Genomic DNA, 19,834 nt, shown 5'->3' with positions numbered 1-19,834 from the left:
CATGTTAATACAACTCAACATGTTTAGTTTCAGCTTGTGTAAAAACTAAAGTGGTATGAGTTGTATTAACATGGAACCCTTAGTTTTTACACAAGCTGAAACTAAACATGTTGAGTTGTATTAACATGGAACCTTTAGTTTTTACACAAGCTGAAACTAAACATGTTGAGTTGTATTAACATGGAACCCTAACTTTTTACACAAGCTGAAACTAAACATGTTGAGTTGTATTAACATGGAACCTTAAGTTTAGCTATTATGACTTGTTATTGCTACTCATCATTTAACACAATTACTGTATTTTCCACTAATTTAATTAGCTTTTGATTTTTAAAACAAAAATATGTTATAAAACATTTTCAATTAAATTGGATGGAAAAAAAGAAACACCTCTTAATGCTTCCATGCATTTTATTTTATTTTTTAATGGCAAAACACAGCCAAACATCAGGTAAACATCAACAATCAAAACATCAATTATCCAATCTAAAATGATGAATCTTAAAAAGGTAATTTCAAATCATTGAAACAATTGTGTGTGGGTGTATATGTGTTTGTGTGTGTGGGTGTTGTCCGTGTCTGTGTTGTTTGTGTGTGTGGGTGTTGTCCGTGTCTGTTGCCTTGTGTGTGTGTGGGTGTTGTTTGTGTGTGTGGGTGTTGTCCGTGTCTGTGTTGCCGTGTGTGTGTGTGTTGCCCGTGTCTGTGTTGCAGTGTGTGTGTGGGTGTTGTCCGTGTGTGTTAGCGTGTGTGTGGGTGTTGTCCGTGTGTGTGTTGCCGTGGGTGTGGGTGTTGTCCGTGTGTGTTGCCTGTGTCTGTGTTGCCGTGTGTGTGGGTGTTGTCCGTGTGTGTTGCCCGTGTATGTGTTGCCGTGGGTGTTGGTGTTGTCCGTGTGTGTTGCCCGTGTTGCCGTGTGTGTGGGTGTTGTCCGTGTGTGTTGCCCGTGTCGGTGTTGCCGTGTGTGTGGGTGTTGTCCGTGTGTGGGTGTTGTATGTGTCACAAATTTACAAGATAAAACCATATATGTCCCCTGAGTGGTAAATCCATAAACAAAATAAAATTTACCAGAAACACCCACTCAAATGTACAAGAAAACGCAAACAAACAGGATCTGTTTCATCTGGCTAAATGAAGGGAGGACAGAGCATGAACCAACAGACTATCATATCAGAACAATCTACATAGACTGGTGAAGAACTGGAACAATAATGTCTTAGGCCTATGTCTTTCTGCTACAACTCTTCTCAGTTTAAATTTTCACACAAGTCACATCCTTCAGCATGATTCCTACAGCATTTAAGTGTGTGTCAGTGTTGTTTGTGTGTGTTGTGTGTGGGTGTTCTACGTGTGTGTCTGCATTTTACGTGTGTCTGTTCGTCCGCTAGTTTTACAGAAAATAAAAAGGTTTACCCCACAGGTAAGAAAGTATTTTACTAGTGTGGCAAAAAGAAAAATGTAGTCAACAGCTTCTTACAGTAGACTTGACCTCTCTTTTTACATTGCGAGCTGATTTTTCAAAGTCTGTATATTTGGCTTTAGGTCAGTGTGGCCTAACAATAGCAATACCTGTTGGATGAACTGAAATGTGAGCTTCATGGTCTTGGGGTAGTTAAGATGGAGTGCATACATCCAAACAGAATGCACATTGCTTTTGGCAGATCTTGAATGTTCTCCATTACAACTTCTCCCTCAATGATGATTTTCAACGAGGCTGGACTGAGATGCTGGGAAGACGTGAGCACAGCACCTTCACGCGCAATAAGAAGTATCCCAACGTCAAGGTCACGAAAATAATCATCAACATCAGATTCCTAAATAAAGAATAACAGAAGAGCACAATCATTACATTATATTTCTCATTTGAAAAACAACTTTAATCAATATAAGAGTGTCATGGTGAAAAATAAATAATGGTAAAAATTATTACAGCAAATTTGATTACAGCAAAGACAACGTCGGCAGTATTGACGGCAAAAAAGGCTACAAAATATTCCGTTCTGTATTCACAGGAGCAATATTTGAAAATCGATAATTATTCATTATTATTTACACCACCACAGCGAGTGCTAATTTACACTCATTTGCCCCAACAGCGGTTGAATCGCTTTTCTATTTTGTAAAATAACATTTATATATATGATACAGTCGAGCAAACTCGCCGGTATGTGAGCAATCCCTAGACTGTTAACACTAAGCTAACTTAAACATTCAGATGACACTTTTTTGATTAACTTAGTTAGCTAGTGTTAGCAATAAGCATGTATTAACACCATGCACAAGTTCAAACAGTAACATTAGACGGAAAAAAAAGTTGCGTCAACAAATTATCTGCAAGCTTTTGGGAATTAAAAATTCCCACAAATATAACTAGGCTACAATAGTTATTTTAAATACTAACCATTCCAATTGCAGTAATGTTGCTTCCTAGTCAGGGTACCGTCTGCTGCCGAGGCCTGTGCTCGTCCCGCCAGGTGTAGAGCCTCTTGGACGCACGTTAGACTCGCGGGTCTTTTCACGTTACCAGGCAGGTTTTTGAATTAGCCCCTCCCCTTCCTTATGAAACTAAACATGCCAAGTTATCTCTACTAAACATGATTAGTGCAATTAATCTTTCAGCTAAATAGTACAAACAACTAATGTTGTTTAGTAATGATAGCAGGTTTTGACAAAACATAAGAGAATAAGTAATGATCACTCGTAAGTTTAATTAGAAACAAAATCTGGGTTTACAGTGTAGGCTACTTTCACTTTTGCCGCAGAGACCCTTTATGACACATAATAAATGTGTCGTATTTTTAATAATCCATGCAGATTTCAGTTGACGATTCTGTTTAAAGTAATTAGTAACAAAACATGAAGGAATGAGAGAAAAAAAGAGAGCAGGATGTGCTTTATATTGAAAAGAAATATTAAAAGCGCGATAAGCCGGGAAAGAGAACGGAATTCTACTGGCAGGATGCTGTGCTGAGCGCAACACACACACACACACACGCACACGCACACGCACACGCACACAGAGAGGATTTATGCTCATCAGTTGGTAACTCAATCTCACAGTGAAAGCCCTTCACAATTAATACATGTTGAAACTTTATTGTTTGCTGAATATTTGTTTGTTTTTAGTTGTCTACGGACCTAATAATTACTGCTGTTGAAAGTTTATTGAAAAAAAAGCACGTCTTTAATAATAACATTATATATATATTTTACTGTGGCTCTTTTGGAAAAATGCATTAACCAAAAATGAAAAAATGGCTCTTTGGACAAAAAAGGTTCCCGACCCCTGGTTTAGAGTATTGCGGCAGCTATTTCTTAAAAACATTGTATCGGACCTATGTATCATATTTTTATCTAGGAAATTAATTGAGATTGAACTTTTGTAGAAATAAGAACAAGTGCATTTTATAAAGAAAAAAGTATCAAGACATGCCGGAAAGATGATGATTTAAAATAAATATGATTTGCTTAGTCTTAAACACTCTTATATAGAAGGACTGTCTTTTAAATCTCGTTATGCTATATTTGTTCATGTTTTTCATAAATTCCTATATGAACATGTTTGACCACGCTCGGAGACTATAGTTTTTGCACACTGTACAAAAACAAACAAGATGTAAAGAGTGTAATCGAGTAGTATACAAAATGTCACAAGTGGCTTTTCTGTATTCATTTGAAATGGCTCATGTGGTGTTTATTTTCAGCAAGTTGACCTCTAGAATTTACTTTTGTACAATTGCATCTGTAGTTTTTACCAGAGTGTGGAACTTTAACAGTCTCAAGAACTGTGTGTTTTGGACACATGTGATTCCTGTATAAAGATTATGTTTTAAAGTTAGTCCATTGGCTTTACAAGAGTGTGGAACTTTGCATCACTACGGTGTGACAAAATATGTTGGTGAGTAAAAATACACCCAAAAATTTAAACACAACTATTTACACACATACAGTAGTATATAGTAGGACAATATAACTGTATATGAACATCCTTAGCTCATACATCTCTTTAATTGTGTGCTGGATGTTTAAGTGTTAGTTAAAAATAAAAAGGTATTAGTTAATAACAGATGAATAAAAACTATAAATTAACATGAAACATAATATTAATAAATAAAATACGGTAAAATTACCGTTTGAAAATGACTTCCATAATATTTAGTAAACCTAGTTTTGTGTTTGTGGGTGAGACCTCAAAGATTACACCAATATTATCTCTCTCCAACATTGCATGTTTGCACTATGTCTGAAACTTACTAATCAACATGCATTTACTGTGGTTGTTAAACACCTATGGTAATTAATGAAATGTAGTTTTGTCTGAAGAAAAAAAAAAGGATCGGTCATAAAAAAGTCTTCTGTGAAGATGATGTGTTTGTCACAAACACATCTACAGAGTTTTTTACTGGTGTGAGGAATCCTCTAGCAATATTACTAATCAGTCAGACTGTTTTAAAGAAATTAAAGCATATATAAATTGAATCTTTATTTAAAGAAGATAGACTTCTGCTTTTGGGACAAACACATGTGTGAATGTTCAAAATCATATAAATGTTAAAAAAACTTCTTGGCCTATTCCATACTTTAAAGCATCATGGTTTTAAGTCTGTAAAAATACAGGATAAAAATATGCTGTACATGTGTTGTGTTTTCACCAATTGACCATCCTTAATCGAGCCGTTGTGCGAGGAACTTGGAGTATTGCAGCAGGTATTTCTTAAACACATTGCATCAGTAAATTACCGTTATTGAAATTGTAATTGAAAGCGCTTCAGACGATTCAGTGCGTGCAGGAAACTGAACAGATCATTCAAACTGATTCGCGAACCGATTTAGACAGAACTGCCAGCTTGTTTGTTTGAAGTCTTTGAAAAGAATCGACTCAAAAGAGTGATTCATTTGTGAATTGAGCATCGCTCATGCCCATAAAAACGCTTGTAACGAAATAAAAGTACAGCTTTTCATGAGAAATGTACTCGAGTTAAAGTAAAAGTACCCACATTTAAATCTAGGCCACTCTTAAAAGAACAATTTTCCAAAAAAAGTACTCAAGTAAATGTACTTCGTTTACTACCCTCCTCTGCCTGCTGGTGTGTGTGTGTGTGTGTGTGTGTGGGGTGTCGGTGGACAAACACTGCTTGAAATTTTTTGTATAAATAAGATCTAAGATGACTAAGCACAGTTTTTGCTTTAAAATTGTAAAGTTTTTGAACAGATGTTGTTAAGTAAATAATAGCATAGGATAAATTTATGCAAAATAATTTCTGGAAAATTCTATGGAAATATCCATTTTCTGTCACTAACCTTACAGAAATATCATACTAGAAAACACTTTAGGGTTACAATTTCTTTACATTTTAAAATAAAAATAATATGATATTTGAACAATTATGACTTCTTGAGCCATCAATGTGACAATATTTGATCTTTAATTAATTATATAGAATTTCAGACATGTGTACAGAGGGTAAAACGCTTTCATTTAATGTCAATGACAACTTTATCCCCATTTAAAATACAATAATGTATACATAACTATCAAATATAAAAGATATTTAAAAAATAACCTAGAATACGTATGGATTAAACTACATAATTTAGTTAGTATACCAAGATTGACAAGATGTGGTTTGAAGCATCCAGCACCATTGAAGCACCATTTTGTAAAATGAATGTTTCATGAAAATTGTCACTGGTTTTACTTTCTTCTGGGTACCAGCGACACTGGTGACCCCCACTTTATAGATTTATAGAAACGTTATTCAAAGCTATACATTTAGATTGTATGCCAAATGTAACGATTTAGTCTCATCTACTTAATTATGATTGAAGAATAATGATCTTTGACCTGATGTGTGTCATTGGTGGTACTGTCATGTTAAATAAAATGTCACATGTGACCTGACAATAATTTTACATCCATTTAATTCCGAAGCACTCAAAGTTAAGATTTAAAGGATTGCCTCATTACTTGATTAGAACTTTTTCAAATATTTTCATTGTTATAGCAAACACATGGTAACAAAATGGTTGGCCTACATGCTTTATTTAAATAAATGTACAAAAATATAAAAAATCATTAAGCTGTAATTTATGTGCTAATTTATAAAGTCAAAGGGTGTTCTAATAATGTCTTCTAAGTTTACATGTTAGAAAAAATAAATCTGCTCTTCAAAAGGTGTCAGAATTGAGGTGTCATTATCGGTGGGGCCTATTTCTTTCATGCTTTCTCCAAGAAAAACAGGATGGAGACAGCGGGTTCTTTTTGTTTTGACTTTTTCCTGAAGACACAGGTATAAACATCGAATTATATTGAACTTATAGCATGGGCCGCGTGAAGTGTCAAAATTATCTCAACTTGGTACCAGAATGCCTGGCACCAGTTCCCCAGGGTTAGGAGACAATTGTCTGATGCTTTTAATCAGTGGATAATAAAAACTACAACTTTTATACCCTATTCAAATGATACTAGCAACACCCTACAAACCAAATACACACCTCCACAGACCTGAAAGGCTTCAGATAGGAGATTTTATGATAGGAGACCTTTGTAAAACACCGGGTGTCCGGGCTATCTATTCATTGCTTTTGATCAAAGCGTTTCGTTTGATCGGAGCACTGGGAGAGTGTTGGGTTTCCTGAAACAAACTGCAAATGCTAACACATAGCAGCTACAGAGAGAGGAAGGGGAGGGCCGGTGTCCTGCCATGATGGAAACAATCTTCATTCTCAATGTATTAAACGGAGAGGACCAGGCTCTTCTGTTCAGAGATTTCAGGATCTGTGATTTTAACTAGAGCCTAAAAGACCTCCTAATTTCATCAATGGTAAGTTCACTTCAACACATGTTTAAAACTAATTTTAAAATACTTTTTAACATTTTATTTAAAATAATATGAACTATTATTGACTATTTCATATGGTTTATTTATCTGTAAGTCAGAAATACTTAGTCAATTTAACAGCGCATGTCGAATAATATGAACTATTATTCACTATTTTTATGTTTTATTTAACTGTGTAAGGCATTATATCGTGGTGTTTTAGATTAAAATACTTAGTCAATTTAACATTTTATTTCACGTAATATCCACTATTATTCACTATTTTATGTTTATTTATCTGTGTAAGTCAGTATATTGTGGCGTGACCCTATATCTCGAATGAATTCGATTAAAATACTTATACTTGATAATTGATCATCTTATTTCAGATAATATGAACTATTATTCGCTAATTTATATGTTTTATTTATCTATGTAAGTCAGTATATCACATTTATTAGATTAAAATGTGTATACTCGGTAATTTAACAACTTATTTCAGTTATCAAACTATTATTCACTATTTTATATGATTATATATCTGTGTAAGACAGTATTTCACGTTTATTGGATTAAAATTTGTATACTTGGTAATTTAACACATCATTTCATTTATCTAATATTTATGGGTTTTATTTATTTATGTAAGTCAGTATATCGCAGTGTGACCCTATAACCGTGGTGTATTATATTAAAATGTGTATACTTGGTAATTTAACAACTTATTTAATATAATATCCACTATTATTCACAATTTTATATGTTTTATTTAACTGTGTAAGTCAGTATATTGTAGTGTATTAGATGAAAATGCTTATACTTGATCATTTAACATTTTATTTTGCGTAATATCCACTATTATTCACTATTATATATGGTTTATTTATCTGTAAGTCAGTATAGTGTATTAGATTAAAATACTTGATAATTTAACATTTTATTTAACCTAATATCCACTATTATTCACAATTTTATGTTTCATTTAACTGTGTAAGCCAGTAATTCATGGTGTAATAGATTAAAATACTTATAGCCAATTTAGCATCTTATTTCAAATTAGATAAACTATTATTCACTATTTATTTGATTTAAGCGCAAAACTTTTTTATTTCTTAAATTCATAGAAGAAAAAACTATCTGTGACATTTTCATCTACTCAGAAAGATTTAAGCAAAATCTAGTCAGATAGACGCATAAAGATCACCTCATATGTTCAACACATGTTTAAAGTTTAAAACTTACTTTTAAATGTTTTTTATAAAATTAACACTTTATTTCATTTATTTATCTAATATTTTATATATCATCAATGGTATTTCTTAAAACACACTTGTACCATTTACTCATAGAGGAAAAGACAGAGTCTCATTTCAACATGCTGAGTTCAACACATGTTTAAAGTTTAAAACTTACTTTTAAATGTTTTTTTATAAAATTAACAGTTTATTTCATTTTATTTATTTGATTATTTAAAGTACAATGTGCTGTATTTTCTTAAACTCATAGAGGAAAAGACTTAGTCAAACAGAGTCTCATTTCAACATGTTGAGTTCAACACATGTTTAAAGTTTAAAACTTACTTTTAAATGTTTAGTAAATTAACAGCTAATATGTTTTATTTATCTAATATTTATATGGCATCAATGGTATATTTCTTTAAACTCATTTGTGACATTTTCATCTGTTCAGAAAGATTTAAGGGGCTAAATCTACTTTAGGCAGATTGACGTATAAAGATCACCTCATTAAGTTCATCACATGTTTAAAACTTACTTTTAAATGTTTAATAAAATGCCATGTTGTTTTTTATCGGTCATGGATGCTATTTCTTTAAACCCTTTTCTTATTCTCAGACATCATGCAAGATGACGTTCCATCTGAAAATCATATCCGTATCAAGACCTCGTCATGTTCATAATTTCATCATTCTGACTACATTATTCTACTATAATAAAATACATCCCCATTCCACACATCCACCTGAAAAAACATTCCTACATTCCTCTCAGTCACACCAAGCAAATTGCCCGTCATAAACACACACACACAAACACACAGCCATAAACTCCGGAAACACATGGTCAGGGGCCAAAGTTCACATACCATCTGGTGATCATAAAACCCCTACACATCCTGTCATACACATCCTGTCATAAAACAATAAATCAATCAAGGGTCATAAATCACTTTTTGACACATACACCCGCATAAATACTACTGGCAGCGATGAACGAAAGGCAGATGAAGCAGCGACTCTCGTGACTCACGGAGAAACAGTTGTGCTGGGCACTGGCGGCAAACACACTGATTCACTCCTGTAATGAACCACTTGAATGCTTTGACAGCCCAATCCAGCAGTGGCGTGCACAGGAGGGGGGGCTCAAGCCCCTGCCCCATTGGTCTCTAAATGTATTGTGCCCCTCTCTGATAATTGTAAATAATAATAATAATAATTATAAATAGTATAATAAATAACAGTACACTTATACACTATTCCCACTTACAGTAATAATACAAAAAATAGTATATACATTTTTTTTGGCGGAGATGAAGTGGCAGGCGGAGTTTCCTGTGCAGCGCCTCGTACGCAGCAGTTCGCCGCGAGCCTTCAAACTACTGGAGCAGCAGGTAACGTTAAGCTAATATGGAAAAGTAACATTGATCCTACCTTGCTACTGTAAAAGTTGCGGCAGCATGCGAGTATGCTTAATTAAAATAAAAACTCGATTTCAGCCGCATAACAGCCGAGTCTAACAATGTCATTCGTTTTTATCCAAGGCAAGTGTTATTAGCGTGGGGAAATACATCTAGTGAAATTAAATGTTAAGTCCATATCCAATTCTAAATTGTGAGGAATTTATATCTTTGATTTCATAGTAACACTTTACTTTAAGGCTCATTTGTTTCTTATTCATGTATTAACTAACATGAACTAACAAATACAGTAACAAATGTGTTGCTCATCATGGTTAATCGTAGTTAATAATAATAATACACCTGTTAATTGTTTGTTCATGTTATGTCACAGTCAGTGCATTAACTAATGCTAACACATACAACTTTTAATTTTAATAATGTTTTTAGTAAATGCTGAAATTAATATTAACTAAGATTAACAAATGCTGTAGAAGTGCAGTTCATTATTAGTTCATGTTAACAAATTTAACTAATGAAACCGTATTGTAAAGTGGTACTGATTTCATGATGGCTAACACTATGTATATAATACATACATAAAATTTACAACATCAACTAAACTAAACGTGAATTCCTCATAATTGCCTTCTTGATTCTCACTGTTTTGTTTGGTAAAGTACATGATGATGCAACAATTTGTAGAGAATCTTGTTGAGGAAATTCACTAAAATCTATAGAGTGGTGCAGGGATGCAAAATTTCGTTGGCCAAAACCCAGAAACAGAAGAGTTCGCATTTTAGCACTTTTGGTTCTACTGTCTTGAAGGCAATGGGTTTTTTGAATTGGGTTTTTGGTTAAATGCATGAAATTAGGTCTGTGGCGAGCTGCCGCGAGCACAAGCTCAAGATATTTTCACTTTTCTTATAAAATACATCAGTAATACTCTCTTGTGATTTTTTTTAAAGCTTTCAATTGTCTTGTAAAAGGCGGTTGTTGTGTTAAGTTGCTAAAAAAGGCTACAGAGGTTGTCGTGGACATTAAATGTCATTAGCCGAACTGGTAAACTCATCTATACTCACTAACTGGTTTTCACAGCCTCGTTGTGTTTATAATCGCGCTCTTGAAAACATTTCTAACTTTAATTTTCAGGGAAAATGTTTTTAAACAAAGACTGAGGGCCGTTTACATGATACCGTTTTCAACTAAAACGTTTTGGCCATTCATTTACATGACAACGTCATTTTGGGGCCCTGAAAATGCAAACTTTTGAAAACGGGTTTCAAAGTGCACGATTGAAAACGGTGACAATCAGTCATTACGTGTTCAGTCTATACGCGTGTAGTGTTTCTTCACAAAGTGACATAGCCAGCTACTGGCCTGCTATTCATATACAGCGTTTTAGTCATTTTCGCAAATCCTTGTGAAAGGGGATTTTTTAAACATTTTTATGTTTTTGTCTGTTTGCGAAAACTACTCGGTTACTCACGTAACCTCAGTTCCCTGAGTTAGGGAACGAGTATTGCGTAGCTATACGCAGCGGGGAAACTCCTTTTCCTCGATTTACTGAAGCCTTTATGTAAAGCGCATTTGCAGCTGCACAGCTAGAACATGAGCGTCTGGCTCGCTCATAGGCTGCGCTGCGGCAACTGCACATCCAATGGCGCAGGCGCCTCTGACGTGCAACCAATGAGATCACTCTGCGTCATACACGTCAGAGCCCGCCAAGGGGGCGTGACCTCAGTCTATAATAGTCCCCGAATTCGCCATTATAGCAGGTTTAACGACTGAAGCGACAACTTGCCATGTTACTATAGTGCGGCTGGCTACGCAATACTCGTTCCCTAACTCAGGGAACTGAGGTTACGTGAGTAACCGAGTAGTTCCCTTTCGAACGGTCACTTCGTATTGCGTAGCTATACGCAGTGGGGACGCCATGCAAAACGCCGCACTGAGTAACTGGCTGCCACTGCAACTCAGGCCCCTGAGCATACAGAACAAGCCATAACCGCATAATTATGTATAAATAGACCAGACACCGTCAGGTCTAAAATAGTACACATCAGTTAGAAATAACCCAACATACTACACCAATGAACCCAGACACTGTCGGGGTTATTGGTATATGAACATATAACCAGTCAAGTGGGTTTATATATGAAATTATAACCGGCCAAAGCAGGTTTTATATATGTATGGAATATAACCGGCAAAAGCGGGTTTTATATATGTCATATAACCGGCCAAAGCGGGTTTTATATATATGTAAATATAACCGGCAACAGCGGGTTTATGCATGAATACAACCAGCCAGCAGCGGGTTTTATATATATATGTGAATGTGATAGTGCACAGTAATATATGACAAGACCAGCCACCGACGGGTCTTAATCATACCGAAAGCACCTTCGCCTGCAGGGAAGGCACTTCCCTATTATAGAAACTCATAAATGTGGAAGGCGAGGACCAGCCGGCCGCATCACAAATATCACTAATGGGAATGCCAGATGACCAAGCCCATGACGAGACATACCTCTGGTCGTATGGGCCTTGATACCTATAGGGCAAACTTGACCCGCTGCGGTATAAGCCATAGAAATAGCATCCACTATCCATCTAGACAGTCTTTGCTTAGTGACTGGATCCCCCTTGGATCTACCACCAAAGCAGACAAAAAGCTGTTCTGATTGTCTAAAAGACGCAGAAAGCTCCCGATAGATTCTCAGCGCTCAGACAGGGCAGAGAAGATTAACCTCTCCATCCTCTGCAGAAGGAGGGAGGGCTGATAATGTCACCACCTGTGCTCTGAACAGTGTTGAGAGCACTTTAGGAACGTAACCATGTCTGGGCTTGAGGATGACTCTGGAGTCATCTGGACCCAACTCCAAACATGCAGGGCTCACAGAGAGCGCCTGCAGATCTCCCACTCGTTTGATAGATGCCAACGCCATAAGGAGAGCGGTCTTCAGCGAGAGGGTTTTTAGATCAACCGATTGGAGCGGTTCGAAAGGCGGACCTTTCAGAGCCCCCAGGACCGTGGAGAGGTCCAGAGGCGGCACAGACGGAGGCCTGGAGGGGTTCATTCTCCTCGCACCTTTCAGGAATCTTACGACCAGGTCGTTTCTTCCCAGTGACTGGCCAGCCGTCAGAACATGATGTGCTGCTATGGCTGCCACATACACTTTGAGCGTGGACGGGGAGCAACCCGCGTCCAGCAGCTCCTGTAAGAATGAGCGAACCACTGATATCACACATGACTCTGGGTCAGCCTGATTTTTCGAGCACCAGCTGGAAAAACCTGACCATTTTGAAGCATACAGGCGCCGAGTCGACGGGGCCCTGGCTTCAGATATAGTGCTTAAAACCTTCTCAGGAAGGTCCTTGGGTACCCGTTGAGGGGCCAAACATGAAGGGCCCATAAATCGGGTCTCGGATGCCACAATGTCCCGTTCACCTGTGTGAGGAGGTCTTTCCTCAGTGGGACAGGCCATGGGATTGTGTCCGATAACTGAACTAGTTCCGGGAACCACGATCTGGTTTTCCAGAGAGGGGCCACCAGAAGGACTGGGCACCCGCTCTCTCTGACCCGTTTGATGACTTGTGGAATCATCGAGACGGGGGGGGGGGGGGGAGGCATAAAAGGGACGGTTGGGCCAGACATGGGCCAGCGCGTCCCTGTTCTTCGAGAAGAACAATTTGCAGTGGGTGTTGATTCTCGAGGCGAAAAGGTCGATTTCGGCCTCGCCAAACACCTTCCATATTAGACTGACCGTCTGTGGGTTCAGGGACCACTCGCCGAGGGGAGTGTTGTCCCATGAAAGCATATTCGCGCCCACATTCTGGACGCCCGGGATATGCGCTGCTCTCAGAGAGCTCAGGTTGGTTTGTGCCCATATAGAGGAGGTCTCTCGCCATCGCATGCAGGTTCCCTGACCTGATGCCCCCCTGGCGATTCATGTAGGCCACCACTGACGTATTGTCTGTGCGGACTAAGACGTAGTGACCTCTGAGGTTCGACAGAAATGCCTTCAGGGCCAACCCAACTGCTTTCATCTCCAGACAGTTGATATGTAAGCTCTGCTCCGTGCTCGACCAGAGGCCGGATGCAGGCATGCCCTCGTGCAGCGCTCCCCAACCCAGGTTGGACGCATCTGTAAGAACCACTTTCCTCCTGGAAATTGTTCCCATTGTCACCCCCTCGTGGTGCCAGTTCTGAGCCCGCCAGGGAATCAGGGTTCTTAAACAACCGTGATTCACCATAACGCGCAAGCTGCCTGACTGCCATGCATGAGTTGGCCCACAGCGTTTCAGCCAATGCTGCATCGGGCGCATGCGCAGTAATCCCATGCGGAGTACTGGCGATGCTGCTGCCATGAGACCAAGCAGTTTCTGAAATTTCTTCAGTGGCGCGCGCTCGCGCAATCTGAAAGTGCCTGCAAGCGCTCGCACCGAGAGCGCGCGCTCTGTGTGAGTCACGCTGTCATAGCTCTCGAGTCTAAAACTGTGCCCAGAAAGATCATGCTCTGGCTGGGGGTTAGTTTGCTTTTTGAAACATTGATTGTGAAACCCAGGCATTTTAGATGGCCGAGAATCAAATCCCTGTGAGCTAATAGCTCGATTCTCGACTGTGCCCCCACCAGCCAGTCGTCGAGATAATTTAACATGCGCACTCCCTGAAATCTCAGAGGAGAAAGCGCTGCATCCATACACTTCGTGAATGTACGGGGTGCCAACGATAGACCGATCGGCAGAACGGTGTATTGATAAGCCCGGCCCTCGAAGGCGAATCTCAAGAATGGCCTGTGACGAGGATTTATTTGAATGTGAAAGTAAGCATCTTTCAGATCCATTGTGACAAACCAATCCCCCGGGCGCACTTGCGCGAGGATATGTTTGATAGTTAACAATTTGAACGGCCGTCTCATGAGAGCTTTGTTCAAATGTCTCAAATCTAGAATGGGTCTGAGACCGCCGTCTTTTTTCGGAATCAGAAAATAGCGGCTGTAAAAACCCATATTTTTTAGCGCGGGGGGGACTAATTCTATCGCCCCTTTTGCTAATAGATTTTGTACTTCGGTGCGAAGCACGTGACCCACGTTGCTTCTCACCGAAGTCTCGAGAACCGCCTGAAATTCTGGGGGTCTGCGAGCGAATTGGAGCGAGTAACCTCGCTTTATAGTGTTTATGACCCAACTCGACACATCGGGGATAGCTTGCCAGGCTAGAACCCGTGTGGCTAGGGCTTGACACACTGATTGGGGCTGGTCGCCTAACGTAGGGGGACCTGATACCCTTATATTGTGATTTGTGCACACATTGAGTATTGGACTGACTGTACAAGCATTTGCGTGTGGAAAGTCAGTGTTACAACGGGGGAGGGGCCACCTAGTGAAGGGGGACCGTGAACCCATATATTGTGATTTGTGCACACATTGAATGTTGGACTGACTGCACAAGCATTTGCGTGTGGGGAAGTCAGTGTTACAACAGGGGAGGGACCGCCTAGTGAAGGGGAACCGTGAACCCATGTGTTGTGCTTGTGAAACTGATAGCTAACATTTTGAACGGCCGTCTCATGAGAGCTTTGTTCAAATGTCTCAGATCTAGAGTGGGTCTGAGGCCGCCGTCATTTTTCGGAATTAGAAAATAGCGGCTGTAAAAACCCGTATGTTTTAGCACAGGGGGGACTAATTCTATCACCCCTTTTGCTAATGAATTCTGTACATCGGTGCGAAGCATGTGACCCACGTTGCTTCTCACCGAAGTCTCGAGAACCGCCTGAAACTTTGGGGGTCTGCAAGCGAATTGGAGCGAGTTGCCTCGCTTTATAGCGTTTATAACTCAACTCGACACATCGGGGATAGCTTGCCAGGCTATAACCCGTGTGGCTAGGGCTTGACACACTGATTGGGACGGGCCGCCTAACATAGGGGGACCTGATGCCCTTATATTGTGATTTTTGCACACATTGAGTGTTGGACTGACTGTACAAGCATTTGCGCGTGGGGAAGTCAGTGTTACAACAGGGGAGGGGCCGCCTAGTGAAGGGGGACCGTGAACCCATATATTGTGATTTGTGCACACATTGAATGTTGGACTGACTGCACAAGCATTTGCGTGTGGGGAAGTCAGTGTTAAAACAGGGGAGGGGCCGCCTAGTGAAGGGGGACCGTGAACCCATATATTGTGATTTGTGCACACATTGAATGTTGGACTGACTGCACAAGCATTTGCGTGTGGGGAAGTCAGTGTTAAAACAGGGGAGGGGCCGCCTAGTGAAGGGGGACCGTGAACCCATATATTGTGATTTGTGCACACATTGGATGTTGGACTGACTGCACAAGCATTTGCGTGTGGGGAAGTCAGTGTTACAACAAGGGAGGGGCCGCCTAGTGAAGGGGGACCGTGAACCCATGTGTTGTGCTCGTGTGCTTTATTTGGGTCGCCGTGAAAACGGCGTTTGTTTGCAAAGACGCGCTCACTGCTGCGGGCCTGTTACAATAATAAAATCCCCAGCCACCTGAACTGTACCGGGGGCTGTGGGAAGTTTTGCTGGCTTCTTTGAGGGTGGTCCGGCAAGCGCGGGACACGTGCCCTCTCTTTCCTTTGCGTGCTAGGACGGCTTTGGCGGGAAGCGTTCGGCATCAGCCGCAGGGCGGGGCTGAGAGGCCTGTTTCGCGGGCTTTGCTGGTCGGCGCCAGCTAGCACGGTTAGTTCCACTCGAGCTCGAGGTCCGCGACGGCCTGTGTTAGGATCCGAAGCATTTCAGCGTCGGAGTTAGTCCTGCCTCGCTGGGTCCGCCGAAAGAGACGAGGCCCGCCACGTGGTGGTGGGGGGGCGCTGATCTCCCTCGAACGGGACCGGAGATGACTGAGCTGGAGTGAGTGAAGCACGCGGGGACGTGGCCGGCGTGCATTCACAAACGTCCGTGCTCTCTGGATGCCGTTGGCTGCGGCGCTTCTTCTTCCTCGGCTGAAGTAGGGCCGGAGAAGGGAGCGCGGGTGATGCGGCGCCGCCGTCTCGAGAGAGAGCTAACGTTAGCCGAGTTCGCAGCACGGAGATAGGCATGCACGCGCAGGCCGCACATCCGCCGACAGAGAGTGCATTCTCTGCGTGGTAGAGTCCCAGGCATGAAATGCAGCTCGCGTGTTCGTAGGCCTCGCATAACACGAGGCATATGGAACAACGCTGATACAGATATAAACACATAATAAACAGATATTGAAAAGGATATCGCCGGATAGCCACAGGAGAGACGGCGTCAGGAGAAACACGGTTGAGATGTGTAGTCTGCTGAACTGTAGCTCGCTCAGGCTGAAGGCTTGTTCGACGGCGAAGGCTCAATAAATGGTCAGAGACGTGAAGTTTGTCGCTGAAGGAGTAAAATCTGCTATAATGGCGAATTCGGGGACTATTATAGACTGAGGTCACGCCCCCTTGGCGGGCTCTGACGTGTATGACGCAGAGTGATCTCATTGGTTGCACGTCAGAGGCGCCTGCGCCATTGGATGTGCAGTTGCCGCAGCGCAGCCTATGAGCGAGCCAGACGCTCATGTTCTAGCTGTGCAGCTGCAAATGCGCTTTACATAAAGGCTTCAGTAAATCGAGGAAAAGGAGTTTCCCCGCTGCGTATAGCTACGCAATACGAAGTGACCGTTCGAAAGGGAACTTCTGTTGTTAGTAGCCTCCATTGTTGTCATGTAAACATACCCTGAAAGAGTTGCCGGAAGCTTAGTGATGGTGACGTTGAAGTCATGCAACCGTGGGGTTGTTCATACGCTTCAAAATTCATAAAAGTTGTGTTCTAAATAATATTTAGTAATATTATAATAATTTCCCTATTTTCGTTTGATGTGTTATGCATTCTAATTGCATCAACATCTTTTCAGAGAATGCCAAGGAAATAAAGGATTAAAAAAAAAAAAAAAGGAAATTTTTTTTTTTTTTGCGCTTTTTGGTCCTTCGGCCCCTGCCCCTGAGGAGGTCTGTGCACGCCACTGCAATCCAGTGTCGACAGGTTTAAAACCTGGTGGCTGTATTTCTTATAAAAGTGAAGCCAAACCATGGCAACACCGTGGGTTGTAGTAGTCGGTGTTTGGATTGGTGTTATTATACAAAACAAAGAAAAGAAATAGCCTTTCACCAAAGACTGGAGAAAATAATATTTCTGAATAAAAACCATACCATTTAATGAACACTTTGTCTAAGTCTTCTGCATGATGTACCCAAAGCACATCCTCTGCCAAATGTTTTTTTTATGTTTTATTATTAATTAGAGAACATTGTTACATAAAAACATGCATCAAAGACAGAACCTTTAAAAAACCCTCTGCTACATTATACAAGTACAACCAGTTACAAAAGCACATCCTTTTCAACATACAAAAATATCAGTCCCACCAGTTAACAAGTTATAGAGTTCTGCTTCCCAGCTAAACAAGATAAAGCTTTCACACATAATACTGCATGCTAAAAAACCTATGGAAACCATTACAGAAATTCTATTGGATTTAATGGTTTTCATGGGAATTTTATTGGTTGTAATGGGAATTATAGTGGTCTCTGTGGGTCTCTACTGATATGTGTTGGGTTCTATTGGTGGGAGCATTAAATCCTAATGGAATATGTCCCAAAAACACTACAAAAAAGAATTCTGTAGTGGTTTAAATGGAAAAAGCCAATGGTTCCTATTGGTATTTTAATAGAAACCATTAGAATTTCTGTGATGGTTTCCAACTTTTTTCTAAGCTGGTCTGATCTTCTGTCCTTGTCGAAAGAAATAATTACACACACACACCATGCTTAATGTTTTATTATCAAGGTGAACACATGGAATTCATCAGTAGGCCAATCTGTAAATTCCACCTACATTACATAAATGAGTTTCACAGCACTAACACTGTTTCAGCTTTGATCGCCTCAGTAAACACGTAATAAACGGGGCGTTAACATATAAGCCTACTTGCATTTTATGGTTGTCAGCTTTGTTGCATTACATTTACTTCACCAGGAGATGGTGCTGCAATTTCTATCGGAATGAAGCTTCGAGTAATGAACCATTTTCGACACAATTGTATCCGAAAGCAATAATGCTTTGAAACGCTTCATTTGGCCATCACTACAGAGAAATTCCAAGCGTAGAAGATATTCCGTAGAATAGACAAGACAAGACAGGACAGGACTGTAAAACACACTGGTCAACGAGTAACTGTGACATTCAATATTCTGACAACAAGACAGGGAAAGAGAGGGTTAGAAGAAGCCAAGATAATGAGTGGAGATGAACAGGTGGAGAGGAATGAGCATAATCAAAAGTGAAAACAGCTGTCAGTAATGAGAGTGAGAGAGGGGTGTGTGTGTGTGTGTGTGTGTGTGTGTGTGTGTGTGTGTGTTTGTGTGTGGGTGTGTGTGTGTCCAACAGAGGGAGACAGAGAAGGAGATAGGATCGTGGCATAATGCCTTCCGCTTCTCAGCTGTACATGATTTTAACATAGCCTACAAAATACCCTGAAACTTACATCTCTGATCCCAACCTCCACCTTTAACCAGAATCCCCAAAACAACAGTTGACTCTGCATGCTGACAATCCTGAACCATATTTATATACACTTACTTAAGGACTTATTGGTGTTTTTCCCCGTCTTTTTTCTTTTCTTTGCTGTCTACCTCTCTTATGTTAATTGCCTGTTCTATGTCTCATGTGTATGTGTATTTCTTCTTGCCAGGTCATGCTTGTAAATGAGAAATGGTTCTCAAACCTGGATAAATAAAGGTTAAATTAAAAAAAAAAATTACGTCGTTGTACGGGAAACACCCCTAAGCGGTTAATGGTGGTGTAAAGGGACACAGTTTGTATGTTGAACTGATAATGAGAGGTGTGTGTGTGTGGGGATATAGCCTACCTGCCACTGGGGCATTCAGCAGCATGAATAAATAATCATTAAAGTTAAAGGGGAAACACATCAGAATTAATCATTGTTTGTTGAATTACAACTGGTTTAGTGACAAGGATGAAGCGAGTCTTGCCTGTGACACCATATGTGGGACATATTTGAGGTTGAGCACCGGTCCCACTTTGCATTGTACCGCACAGCATTTTCGACCCCTTGTCCCGCACGTCACATTGAGAAAATGTCCCGCATTTTCATTAGTCTGTTGGTTTTTAATTATCATATTAAGAAAACGTGCATGCGCTCTTTTGCCTTTTTAAGAAATTATTTTATTTCTTATTTTTGTCTTTATTGAGATTTGATAGAAGATATACATAACCACACAAAATTATAAATTATACATTAATGTAGAAAAAGCAACTGTTCAAAGTTGTTAGTAGCTTTTAGCTTACACAGACAAAAGCAATATTAGTTGATATTATACATATATGAATT

The 19,834-nt window shown here is 40.0% G+C and overlaps 1 protein-coding gene across 1 annotated transcript in view; it reads right to left on the bottom strand.

The window, feature by feature from the left end:
• LOC143711765 (uncharacterized) overlaps positions 1-19,834 on the bottom strand; it is a 57,058-nt gene that overhangs the window by 33,303 nt on the left and 3,921 nt on the right. The window lies entirely within an intron of this gene.

Source organism: Siphateles boraxobius, unplaced genomic scaffold (genome assembly GCF_051911475.1).
Source record: "Siphateles boraxobius isolate OS27281-9 unplaced genomic scaffold, OSU_SipBor_1 5, whole genome shotgun sequence".
Lineage (NCBI taxonomy): Eukaryota > Metazoa > Chordata > Actinopteri > Cypriniformes > Leuciscidae > Siphateles > Siphateles boraxobius.
This window is presented reverse-complemented; position numbering and strand designations above follow the sequence as displayed.